The sequence below is a fragment of the Dasypus novemcinctus genome, chromosome 14 (assembly GCF_030445035.2).
Source record: "Dasypus novemcinctus isolate mDasNov1 chromosome 14, mDasNov1.1.hap2, whole genome shotgun sequence".
NCBI classification, from domain to species: domain Eukaryota; kingdom Metazoa; phylum Chordata; class Mammalia; order Cingulata; family Dasypodidae; genus Dasypus; species Dasypus novemcinctus.
The window spans coordinates 44,299,828-44,314,177 of NC_080686.1; positions in this window are offsets into that span (position 1 = coordinate 44,299,828).

A 14,350-nucleotide genomic window follows, 5' to 3' on the forward strand; every position below is an offset into this window, starting at 1 on the left:
GACGTCACGCGCAGCGCCTACTGGGACCGTGGCGGACCCAGGGGCGGAGCCCGCAGGTGGGGGGCGGTGCGCAGGCCCTCAGGGGCAGGAACAGGAGGCCATTATTGAGGCGCAGAAAAGGAAGGGTTGGTCAGATTTCTTGTTTCCAGGAGCGGAAGTCTCTCACCGAATCCTTAAGGCAATACCCAGCTCCCTTTCTGAAAGATTGCGTATCACGTTTCCTGTCTTGCAGTAACCAGGGTGTGGAACAGCCTCACAGGACTGTGTTGTTTTGTTAATTAATATAACCCCGGGAACCGGCATAGTGTCCCTGGCATAAAATATCGCAGGAAACTGCTGAAAGAGACGGACGCTGCTTGCCCAATTCTTGAATCATCCTATACAATGTTACTTGATTATTTAGTTGTAAAGTAAATACCCCTGGCAATGGAGTCGTAAGGCTTTTTACAAGTAAAGATTTCCTTTTTTCTTCTCCTCCTGTTCCTTCTCCTCCTCCTAATATTCTGGCTGGGTAAAAAGCATATCTAGTGCTTAGATAATGCTTTGCTCTTCGAGAGCCCATACTTATTTAACACATATACCTGAAGAAAGCTTACAACACTTTTCAGAGACCCAAGTTTGGAAAGAAAGATGAGATATTCCACAGACGGGAGATAATGTGCACTGGGCCTCATTTTGGGGAATCAGACACATCGTTTATACACAAATTACAGTCAGACCTTAGGGGAGTGTCAGGTGCTTGATGAACCATTTCAAAGGTACTAAGGAAGGAGAAGCTCTTCTGTGGGGTACACAAACGAATGACATTCCACTGACATGACACTAGACACAACTAGCGTGGATGAGTGACAATCAGCTGAAATCCCTTCCAAGAACTGGAAAAGTATCCAGTGCATTGTATATAACTTTGGGTATTCCCAAATCGAAAGTCACTGAGGAAGGGAGAAGGGTGGCATTGTAGTTTGCTAAAAACTGCTGGGAACAATATACTGATGTGGGCTAATGGTGGGAGGCTGTTCGTCCCTTCGTAGATAACCTAAGAGGTCTGTGTCCTGACTTGTGGGTGTGGGACGGTAAGAGGCTGCAGTCCTGCCCTTGGTGACTTTGGCAAAGACTCCAGTCCCGGAGAAACAGTTTGCAATGCAAATTCTATAAACTTTATTAAGGGAAAATGCAAACAAAATGTGCTAAAAGCTCATCTAGAATGTATGAAGTCCATGCTAAAAGCTTACCTAGGATGTGGAAGATATATGCTAATTCAAACCTATTGAGCACTGAAACAAAGAACGATTTAGCCCTTACCCTGTATAAAAGGAACTTCAAAATCTTGTTCGAGGCTTGGGTTTGAAACAGAAAGCTCCCGAGTCCAGCCGGCCGTCAATAAATCATTTTTCCTTCTCAAAGCCATTCCTGAGTCCTGGCCTTTCTATATGCAAATAATTGAACCACTCTCAACTTCTACAACAATACCAGAAATATGTTGGCTTTTATACTGAGAATTTATTAGGTTAAAAGATTACAGTTCCGAGGCTGGTAAAAATGTCCAGATCAAGGCATCAAGTTCTCTTCCCAAAGGTCTACTGATGATGACTCTGGGCTTCTGCCACCATGGCAAGGCACGATGCTGGCTCTGCTGGTCTCTGCCTTCTTCTCCAGGCTCTCTTTCTCCCTGAGCTTAGCTGTGGGCGATCAGGCATATGGCTGGCCTCTCCCTGCTCCTCTAGGCCTTGTCTTTTTCAGCTTCTGTGTAAAGTGGCTTCTTTGGCTCCCAGAGCCTTCTCTCAGCTTCTGGGTTCTTCTGTCTCTGCAGCTTTTTCTGTGTCTGAGGCTTTTATTCCTCCATTTATGAACTTCAGTAAGAGGATTAATGCTCATCCTGGTCTATGTTCTACTGAAGCTATCTAATCAAATGGCTTGGACTGATCTAATCAAAGGTTCACAATAGGTTCAGTTTAAGAACACAATTTTCTGGGGTCCACATAAAAGACTCAAACCAACACAGGTGGGACTGGGAAACAGAAATCATTACTTCAGGATTTGCTCTTGAGTAGATCTAAGATTTTCATCTCATAATTTCTTTGATCCCTGGAGAAATAATTTTCCAGCAGGAAACAACCTAAGCTAACACCTAGTTATCCCAAACTCTAGATTTTTTTTTTTTGAAGACGAGAACACAGGTTCATAGATGTTAAAGGAATACCCAAATTAGTGGAAGAGCCAGGACTAAAATCCCAAGCATCAAAGACTTCTGGTGTTGTGGCTCAAGAAGTTGAGCTCCTGTCTACCTGGGTTTGGTGCCCGGTGCCTCCTAAAGAAGATGAGCAAGACAGCAAGCTGATGCGACGGGCTGGCATGGCAAGCTAATGCAACAAGATGATGCAACAAAGAGACACAAAGAGGAAAACAAAATGAAAGACATAACAAGGTAGGAAGCAGTGGTGACTCAAGTGATTAGGCACCTCCATCCCACATGGGAGGTCCCTGGTTCAGTTCCCAGTGCCTCCTAAAAAGATGAGCAAACAATGAACAGACACAACAAGCACAAACGAGGGAGGGGGCTAGAAATGAATAAAACCTTAAAAAAAAAAATCAGTAACCCACCTGGATTTTGTATTTTTATTTTAGCAAATTGGGTCTAGCAGGGCTTCTAGAATTTTACTGTTTGTTCTATTTTATTTTATTTTTTTAAGGAGGTACTGGGGAATGAACTCGGGACCTTGTACACCTGAAGCAGGCACTCAACCACTGACCTACACCCAATCCTTGAGTGTTTCTTCAAGAGGGGTGGCAAATATATAGTTTATCAGTCTAATCATAATGGGGTTTTTTTCCAGGTGATATGGGGAGCATTAGATGAATTGAGTAGTCAAGATTACAGCTAATAGTTCCTCTATTTCTCTATTTAATCTCCTTTGCTGACTCCTCTATAGGCTACGTAAACATGTCTGTTTCCCCATAATTTTGTCCTTGGCCCATTTATCAATTTACATGTTTACTCAAGTGAGATTTCCCATGCCTAAGTGTCAGAGACTCCCACATTCAGACTCCCAGCCCTGAGAGCTTCTCCCAAACTCCAGGTCTCCAACTGTCAAATTTATCCACTTGGTGTAATTTGTCATCTAAAAATTAGTCTAAAATGGAATATCTTCTTAACATATCATCCTCCCTAACAATGGAAGCCTGACTCATGAGAAACCTTGGATTCATTCTCCACCTCTCCTTTTACTTCTTTCATAGATACAGCTATTAAATGCTGTCAATTCTGCCTTGGAAAAGTTTCTCAAGTCTATAGTCTCCAATTACTCCAGTTATTCATCTCCGCAAAATAAAATTCACTTCCTTGCCTAAAATCTTCAATTGATTTACTATTACAAGATTTCTTACCTTGCCCAATAAAGATTTTTACAAACTGGCCTCAATTTTTTCTCCAGCCTCAGCAACAACCATTTTTCCTCAGGCTCTCTACTCTCCAACCACACCGAACTTCTCACTGTTCCCTGAATATAACTTCTGCATCTTTCATATGCCCATATTTTGCACATGTGTTTACTCTTTCCCTCTTCTCTCTTTTTGGGGTTTCCAAACTTTCTTAAGAAAAACCTAGGGAAGTGGATGTAGCTCACGTGGTTGAGTGCCTTCTTCCCATGTATGAGGTCCTGGGTTCAATAACCAGCACCTCCTAAAAATAATAATAATAATTATCTGAAGTGGCTGTTAAGAAACTCTAGACTTTGCTGGGTCTGATTTAGTGGCCCTAGGATGGGACCTGGAAAACTGTATTTTTAACACATTCATTCTTATCACAGAAGTTTGGGAAACATACTTCTCTCTTACTCCACCTTCTGTTATCCTTTCATCTGGGAAGGATTTACTGAATGCCCAGGGAAAATTCAGTCCTTGGTCCTTCAGGAAGGCTTTACTGAATGTCCAGGCAGAATTCAGTTCTTCAGATCATTAGTCATCTGCTCTATAGCACTGGCTTCATACTTTTATTTTGAGCACTAGCCAGGTGGGTATTATAATTTACCTGGCCAAAATATCTTTAGTGCCTTCTTTTAGCTGCAAAATAAAATCTGCACTCAAGTTAATTCAGCAAATGCTTTGAACATCTGCTGTGTATTTAAGACTACTCCAGGTCTGAATTGAATAAGACATGCTCCTTGGGGAGTAGATGTGGCTCAAGTGGTTGAGTGGCTGCTTCCCACAAGGGAGGTCCCAGATTCGGTTCCTGGTACCTCCTAAAAACAAATAAACAAACAACAAACAAACAAACAAAAAAACCCAAGTCAGGGGAGCTGATGTGGCTTAGTAGTTAAGCACCAGCTTCCCACATACGAGGTCCCCGGTACTTGAAAAAACAAAACAAAAGACATGGTCCTTAACTTCAAAGAGCTCACACAATCTAGGGTGTAATATCTCTGCCTAGAATTTAAAGTTCCTTATAATCTTGTACCAACCTATATTTCTCTCATTATCTCTTGGAGTCCTCTTCATATTCCATGCACCCTATAGTACATGTTGTTCTTTCTACTTGGAATGCTCTTCCATCCCCTTCCCTGCCCTTCCCTCCCATTTATTTTATTTTCTTTATTTTTACTTATTTCTCTTCTTGTCCCCTCCTCCCCCTGCCCCCACCCCAGCTGCCTGCTCTCTGTGTCCTTTCGCTGTGCGTTCTTCTGTGTCAGCTTGTATTCTTGTCAGTGGCACTGGGAATCTGTGTCTCCTTTTTTTTGCATCATCTTGCCGTGTCAGCTCTCTGTGTGTATGGTGCCACTCCTGGACAGGCTGCACTTTTATCGCATGGGGCGGCTCTCCTTATGGGGAGTACTCCCTGCATGTGGGGCTTCCCTATACGGGGGACATCCCTACATGGTACAGTACTCCTTGTGCACATCAGCACAGCATGTGGGCCAGCTCTCTACATGGGTTAGAAGGTCCTGGGTTTGAACCCTGGACCTCCCGTGTGGTAGGTGGATGCTCTATCAGTTGAGCCAAATCCACTTCCCTCCCTCCCATTTGGATCTAGTACGTTCTGTGTTTCCTTTAATGATCACCTCAAGCATTTTTTTCTTAGGAAATTTTTTGTTCTCCCTGGCTAGGACAAATCCTGCTATTATTACATTAATTCTGCCTCCTTCAAAGCATTTGTCCAAGACTTACTTTTGCAGTTATTTGTGTAAGTATTTGATTAATGTTTGTCTCTTCCATTAAGCTGTAAGTCTGATGAGGGCAGGGACCATGGCTATTTTCTTGTCCATTGTATTTCAATTTTCCTGAACCTGCTTTGAAGACATTAAATAAATATGTATTGAATAAATATATATATAAATATTCTTAATTCTCCTATGCACTAGCCAAATTGAATAAGTACATGTTTCCCATGTATGTCTCTACTCCCTCACCTCTGTATCTCTGTGCTGTTCCCTTGGTCATGGAATGTCCTTTCACTCACCTGTACAAACCAAATTGCTTCCTGCCTTTGAGGACCAAATTCAAACTTCCAAGTCTGTATTTACATGCTGAATAATTAATGTCTGTCTCCTTTTTCTCCCCTGAAGAAAATATTGTGACTTATTCAATAGGATATCAACAGCTCATTGTTGAGTGCTTGGCACACAGTAAGACCTAAAAAAAATCTGTCCAATGAATCAATGAATGGATTAGTCAACATTGACATATAGCTGCTATAATCTTAGTCAGTATTAATAAAATATAATCTTCAGAATAAGGATCATGAACATGACAGTTTGCTGCACTCTGCCTGACTGGTCAAAAACACCTGGAATAATCGCTATATGCCATTCCCTAGTAAGGGACCATGACATTATATTGGGCTTCAAATTTCGGGGAGTTCTGGATCACAGAGTGTTTCAACAATGGCAATGGAGGGATACTGGTATGGGATACCAATGACAGGTGATATATGGCTGACAGGGAGCTGTACAGAACATATGTCCAGGGTGCATGGTAATGATTGGATATACTCATAGTGGCAACAATTAAAAACCCAGCAGGGGGGGTACTGGGTTCCTGGCCAGTGGTGCTCTGTCGTGGTCCCTAGGGGAGCAGCGATAGTCTCCCAGGTACAGCGGCGGGGACCGGGAGGGAGTGAGGGTTCAACAGTGAGCCCCTGATGCTAATGACTATGCTTGTGAGCTGATAAACCTAAAATAAGAACAAGTCCTAGAGCAACATTGTGCCTGGGAATTTCCTCCTGTCAGCCTTCATGTTACTCAAATGTGGCCAGTCTCGAAGCCAAACTCAGCATGTAAATGCAATGCCTTCCCTCCAGCGTGGGACATGACACCCGGGGACGAGCCTCCCTGGCACCGAGGGACCACTATCAAATATCAACTGATGATGCAACTGGAAAAGGACCTTATATGGAAGGTTCAATGCGGATCAGCAGAATATCCATGTCTACATAAAATAACATGACTTTAAAATGCTGTTTGACCTAAAGTAAGGGGGAAATGGAAAGGAGAAATGAGTTTATAATGGCTACGAGTTTCTAAAAAAGAGTCTGGAGGCTGGCAGAAGGATTGCCCTCATGCACAACTGAGCAGAGTCAGAGAGACAGATAAAGCAGATACAACCCCCAGATATTGGTTCCTATGAAGGCTAAAGAGACCCATGAGAGTTATGGTCATGGCCGATGGGGTTTACTACCAGGGCAGATGGCCCCTCTCTGGAAATGGTGTTTATGTGTGATGAATCTGGACTCAGATGGGATCTCCCTTCATAAGACTTTCATACTAATCTGCTGGAGGTGCAGTTAACGTTGGGGTTTAAGATATAGTTAGGGGATCTGAATCTCTGGACTGATAATGTGATAGCCAGGTCCTGAGCCTCAACAGACTCCAGCACCTACAATCTGATTTATTGGACTTACCACACTCAGCTAAGATGGAGTTGAAGAAGGACTATCACCACACCATGGAGCCTAGAGTGATTACAACTGAAAATGGGAGGATGGCAGCCAGCATCCATGTGGAATCTGAGCCTCCTCTTGACATAGAGGTGCAATGGACACAACCAATCCAATGTCCACATAGAAGAGGTGGCATTGGATTGGGAAAAGTGGACATGGTGGACGATGGGTATGGGGAAGGGCAGGAAGAGATGAGAGGTGGGGGTGTATTTGGGACGTGGAGCTGCCCTGGATGGCGCCTCGGGGGTGATCACCGGACATCGTGGATCCTCACAGGGCCCACTGGATGGAATGGAGGAGAGTATGGGCCATGATGTGGACCATTGTCTATGAGGTGCAGAGGTGCCCAAAGATGTACTTACCAAATCCAATGGATGTGTCATGATGATGGGAACGAGTGTTGTTGGGGGGGGAGATGGGGGGTGGGGGGGTGGGGTTGAATGGGACCTCACATATATATTTTTAATGTAATATTATTACAAAGTCAATTAAAAAAAAACAAAACAAAACACCTGGAATAAGTATTGTGCTTGGCTCTGAGTATCACACTTCAAGTGCAAAAGAGGCAAACTGGGGTATATTTAAAGGCAGGTCATTGAAAGTGGTTGGTTAGTGTGTTGTAAAATCTAGAGTGTTTATAATGTTGAGGGCCTAATCAGTAGAGATGAGAAAGAATGTAAAGCAAAGAAAAACCCAATGGCATCAAAGCTACCATCATGAATACATTCAAGTATTCATGGGACTTTGTTTCAGTGGGTGGAGAACCATACAATAATTAAAAGAATATTTGAATCCCCATCCTGGGGAATCCTGCTACAATCTCTAATAGAATCCCCTGAGTACAAGGACAGTGCCTAGTGAAGGAAGACAGATCATTACACCAGGCCTTGATATTGATGATTGTGCTCATGAAGTTTTTCTTGCGAAATTGATATGTAGGCTAGTATTATATATAGCCTAAGAGTTACCTCCTGTAATCCTCCTTGTTCCTCAAATGTGGCCTCTCTCTTAGCCAAACTCAGTATATAAATGCACTACCTTCCTCCTGATGTGGGACATGACTCCCAGGGATGAGCTTCCCTGGCACCGAGGGATTATTACCAAGTATCAACTAGCAATGCATCCAGGAAAAGACTTTGACCTAAACGGGGAAGTCTTAAATACAAATGAGTATCTATGGCAAAGAGATTTCAAAATGAGTTAGGAGGTCATTCCAGAGGTTTTGCTTATGGACATCACAGCAGGATCTCATTGACTGCCATGGTAAACAATGCCTCAAAAAGTGGGGCTCCTGAGGGCTCTAGAGACATCCAGACACTATAAGCAGGCAGACCCAGGAATTTGGCACCATATCAGTGGGCTTTACTTTGGAATTTATGCTCCCCAGTGTGACAGAGTTAGTCTCATTTATAGTTTCCCTGCACATGGCTCTTCTGTCCCTTTTGTTTGAACCTATAATTAGCACTATATTTGTTTTATATATGTCCCAGAGATTTAAATCTTTGGTCCGTTCATGTGCCATTTGAGCCCTGAATCTCAGCAGAGTTGCAACATTACTCTCCAGTTCATTGGACTCATTCAGGACAATTAACAAGGAGATGGTGATGGACCACACTCATCCCAAGGAATAGAGAGTGCCTGCAACTGCAAGCAAAATACACCCCCATCTGCCCCATGTGATCTAAACCTTCTCTCAGTTAGAAACAAAGTGGGCATCACCATCCCCAAATCCTGATGATTGGGGAATGAACAATGGACTAAAGTATACTTATTATTATTCTATTATAGACTTATTATTCTAAGGAAGAATTTTTATCATTGCTATAAAGGCAGTGGCCACCAGAGGTGCTGAGGGAAGGCAGAGGAAAGAATAGGTGTAATATGGGGGCATTTTGGGGACATTGGAATTGTCCTGCATGACATTGAAATAATGGATACAGACCATTATATATATTGTCATAACCTACAAAATTGTGTGCGACAGAGTGTAAACTATAATGTAAACTATAGTCCAGAGTTAGTAGCAATGCTTCAAAATGGGTTCATCAATTGTAACAAATGTACCCCACTAATGAAGGATGTTGTTAATGTGGGAAAGTGTGGGAGGGGGAAGGGATGGGCATATGGGAATCCCGTATATTTTTGATGTAACATTTATGTAATCTAAAGCTCCTTTAAATATTAAAAAAATTAATTAAAAAATTAAAACCAAAGTCCTTACAAAAAAAAAGCTACCATCACCACTATTATCCTGGCGGCCTTTGTTATGTAAGTGCTGCATGTGTGTGTTTTGAAAAGTATTGCCTTTTTTAGGACAAGTTTTCCCCAGAAGAAACTTTGTAACATTCCTCCAGGTAATTATTCTTTTGAGAAGTAATTTTAGTAGTTCTGATAAGCATAAACAAAATTATTTTGAAATGATGGTTTGAATTATATATTAGCACTAATTGAATATTCAAGTATAATTCATTTAATTATAGGAATTTTTTAAAAAAGATTTATTTATTTATTTATTTCTCTCCCCTCCGCCCGCCCTCCGCACCGCCCCCCCCCCCGCCCCAGTTGTCTGTTCTCTGTATCTGTCTGCTGTGTGTTCTTCTTTGTCCACCTCTGTTGTTGTCAGCAGCATGGGAATCTGTGTTTCTTTTTGTTGTGTCATCTTGTTGTGTCAGCTCCCCGTGTGTGCGGTGCCATTCTTGGGCAGGCTGAACTTTCTTTCGCGCTGGGCAGCTCTCCTTACGGGGCGCATTCTTTGAGCGTGGGGCTCCCCTATGCAGGGGACACCCCTGTGTGGCAGGGCACTCCTTGCGTGCATCAGTGATGCACATGGGCCAGCTCCACATGGGTCAAGGAGGCCCGGGGTTTGAACTGCGGACCTCCCATGTGGTAGGTGGACGCCCTAACCACTGGGCCAAGTCCGCTTCCCAATTATAGGAATTTTTGATGGTACAGTAAGAGCTACTATTAACTTCTTGAAATGCCCATCATAAAAAAGGAATAAAATGTTTTAAAATATATTCATTTTTCTGGAGAGTACATTTACAATATATGAATGTGTTACCTCCTTTTCTAGTGCTGGGTGCAACATCTTTCCAAAGATTTCCCTTTGCCCCAATTAAGATAGTCCAGAAATTTTGAGAGTCTTTGCATACTGGTCTCAAAGATTTACCACTTAGAACTAAAGTTTCCTTTTCTGAATCAGAATGATGACAGAGTCCCAGAGGTAGGAAATGTGTCCCCCATCATTTGAATATTTTATCACTTATGCTGTTTTTCTTCATTCATTTATTTATTCTTTTATTCTTTCATTTATCCAACAAATACTAATAGAGTACTTATTATGTACCAGGCACTATTTGAGGAATTAGGAATACACTGGTGAACAAAACAAATAAAAATCCCTGCTCTAAAGGAAAGAATTCTAGTCAGGGGAAAAAGAATAAAAAATAGGGAAAACACAGTAAGTATAAGTGCTATGGAGAAAAATGAAGCAAGGAATGGGATAGGAGTTTGGCTGGTGATAGAGGCTATAACTGGAAATAGGTGGGTGAGACGGTGACTCTGAAATAAAGATCTGAAGAAGGTGAGGGATTATGCAAAATGGATATCTGGGGGTACGTTTCTAGGCAGGAGATCAGCCAGTACAAAGACTCTGTTGTGAGAATGCAGCTAGTGAGTTCCTGTAGAGGTGAGGATGCTTGCATGGACGGAGCAGAGTGGACCAGTGGCAAATGGTAGGATATGTAAACAGGGAGGTACTGGGTGAAGGGGCTTGGGGATAGATATCACTTCATGTAGGGTCTTGAAGACATTTGTGAAGACCTTAGGTTTTCTTTGGAGTGAGGGGGAAGGTCCTGGAGAGTTTACTCAGTTTCATTTCAGTCACTGTACAGGGAGACTACAGCAATGTCAAGGTGGTCACACAGGGTGGTCAGTTAGAAGTCCATTGTGATAATCTGGATGAGAGACAGCAGTGCCTTGGAGCAGGGTGTTAGCCTTGTTGGTGGTGGCAAGTGATCAGGCTTTGGTAGTAGTTAGAGTCATGGAATTTGCTCATGGATTGGATGTGGGTTGTGAAAGAAAGAAGGGAATGAAGGATACTCCATGATTTTTGGGCTGAGCAAAGAGAAGGCTAGAATTATTATTAACTGAGAGGAAGTGAGCTGGATTTGGTACAATTTGTGTGTAACTCAAATAAGTACAAAAATTCATGACTGTACTCAGTTCTGGAGGTAAAGGAAGGTTTAAGAATCTACTTCAGAAAGAGCTATGTACGTTATGCAATAGGATGGCATTGAGATGGAGACAACTTCTCATTTTATATCCAGTAAGTGGTTGGAATAGAAAGCATTTTACTGTTAACTCTGGTAAACCTTAGTTTCTTTAACTTCTTTCTGATCAGGGATGGACAAAGGTATGAGAAACCATGGATAAAGAGCTATGCAGACAAAACTCTGTCACAGGCACCATATTTCTCATTATGAATTAAGGCAATAAAACTTTTATTGTTGCAAAATTATTATTTTTCATAATGACTGCTTTTGTACTCATTACTGTGATTGAGTTTTATGTACAATGAATATTTGGTTCCAAGAAATAGAAGGACTTACTGATGAAAAGAATGTGTACATGCTTGTTTAGCTGCTTAATAAATAACTATTCGATGATGATTCTGCAGTATGTTGAAAGGGTAATTCTTCTTCTGTTGCTTTAGCAAGTTCATTTGGCATTCTAAAAATGGATGTAATTTCAAGGGGTGGCCAAAATGTATCAATTAGCCTGACATATAGGTCTTTTTAGCAGATCTATAAATTTCCAATTTCCTTTGCCATCTTAACCATGGTAAATCATCCTGAACAAGATCATTCTTTTGAACATCAGCCTCCTTATTAACTGAGATCAATTGAGATTAGAAAATGAAAAATACAGTGGATGCTGAGAACTCTTTATGAAACCACATTTGTAGGATGAGTATTGAATGAAGATTAATGTGTTATTTTCAGCTTCTAAATCATTGATTTAAAAATTTATTTTCTATTCCATTGCTGCATTAAACACTAATATATATCTGGGTGGTTTGCTTGAATGCAAGCATTATCTTTTCCCCACTGAGTTTATATATTAATGGAAAAAAGTAATTTTTAATTTGAATGTATCTTGCTTTGCATACCATTTGTGCTTCTGAAAGTGGTCTACACATTAAATTGTGTCAAATTGATTATTTTTCCATTGAATTATAAATTAATGACTAGAGTCTTTGTTTTAATTTATGATAGATTTTCATTTGCTCTTGGGATAAAATACAATATCCTTTGCACATCATAGGAGTCTATATTATCTGGACTCTGCCTACCTCTAAAGACCATCTTACCACACTCACCTCTTCTATCTTTAAGCCCAGCTACATTGACCTTCCTTCAAAATCCTTCAGCCTCAAGATTTTTGCACATATTATTTGAAGTTTTAATTCTCTAACTCTCCCCAATTTATATTTTCCATATGGCACATGCATAACATTACTTTGTTTTTTTTTTTTTAAAGATTTATTTACTTATTTATTTATTTCCCCTTCCCCCTGACCCCGGTTGTCTATTCTCTGTGTCTATTTGCTGCGGCGTCTTCTTTGCTTCTGTTGTTGTCAGCAGCACAGGAATCTGTGTTTCTTTTTGTTGTTGCATCATCTTGTTGTGTCAGCTCTCCGTGTGCGCAGCGCCATTCCTGGGTAGGCTGCACTTTCTTTTGCGCTGGGTGGCTCTACTTATGGGGCGCACTCCTTGTGCGTGGGGCTCCCCTACGTGGGGGACACCCCTGCGTGGCAGGGCACTCCTTGCGCACATCAGCACTGCACGTGGGCCAGCTCCACATGGGTCAAGGAGGCCCGGGGTTTGAACCACGGACCTCCCATGTAGTAGATGGATGCCCTAACCACTGGGCCAAGTCCACTTCCCACATTAATTTCTTAATTAATTAATTGACTATATTCCCAAAGTTAGACAGAAGGGTCCACAAATGCATGGATTTTTGTCTTTGTTCACTGCCAAATCTCTAACATCTAGAGCTGTATTGGGCATAATAGTATTAAAAAATGATGAATGAATGAATGATTCCTTTTATTTATCATTCAGATTCTAGCTTGAGCTAACTTTCTCAGGCCTCCTTTCTTTGAACCCCCTAAGACAAGATCAGGTTCCTCTATTATTTGTTCTTTTATTCCCCTATGCTTCTTCATAGCACTTATTAGAACTTTAATTTATATAGTCTATTATTCATGAGATAATTTGTTTGACTTGTCCCCCTCTCTGCCCCCAACCCCAGCTGCAGCTTTGTTGAGCCAGAAAACACCTCTATCTTGCTCTTCATTGTATACCCCAAACCTAGCACAGTGCTTGGAACATAGAGATACTCAAAAAATATCTCTTGAATGAAAATATGGATGGATGGATGGATGGATGGATGGATGGATGGATAAGCTTCCTCTATAACTTTCAGTCTCTCTGTTCTCTCATTTATTCCATGTTCTAACAAAACTTAGTGCTTAGTGAACTGCAAAGGAATGTTAAAGTATGCTAGAGAAGTTTCTATTTAAATGTACTTCTCCATAAATTCAATAATGCTTCTTAGCATCCCTTAACATTAATGCCTCATAAATAACCTCTTCACCCCAATTTTTAAAATTAAACAACTGCTTAATGAGTCTTCCCCTGGACCAAGCCACACAGAGGGAAAGAAGGTCATGTGAATAGTGAAAAGACCATGGGCTTTAAAACAGAAAGATCTCTTCCACTTTTACGGCCTGTGTGAATTTAGCCAAGTTGCCAGTTGAGCCTCAGTTTCCTCATCTATGAAATAAAAATAACAATACCTAATTTGCAAGGTTTATGTAAGAATTATCAGTAATGCATGCAATATGCCTGCCACAAAATAGGTGGTCAAAAGATGTCAGCTGTTACTACTATCTAGAAGGTAAGCTCCTAGAAGGCAGGCTATACTTGCATTCTCAGTACCAAATATATATACATACAAGGTTAGTCAAACTAACCAGGAATGGGAACTGTAGCAGAATATGTGCTTCTTCTTGACTGTCAAGGGTCTTAAAATCTACTTGAGAAAATACGTTCCAAAGCATATTCATGATATATTTAGATAATGATAATACAATATTTATTATAATACATAATAATACAGATTAGAATAAAGTATCTCATTATTTTGCTTGGATAGTCAAGCAGGAAATGATAAGAGGTAGCTGGCTGAAGTTATTGGGGAATGATAAATTCACGTGTGTGTGTGTGTGTTGTGTGTGTGTATGTGTGTGAAAGAGAGATATGTACCTATAAGCCTCCTATGAAAATGTTTAATTTCCATGGCAAAATTTAATGCTGGCTGTGCTAATATTGAATAAAGTGGATCAACTGGCAG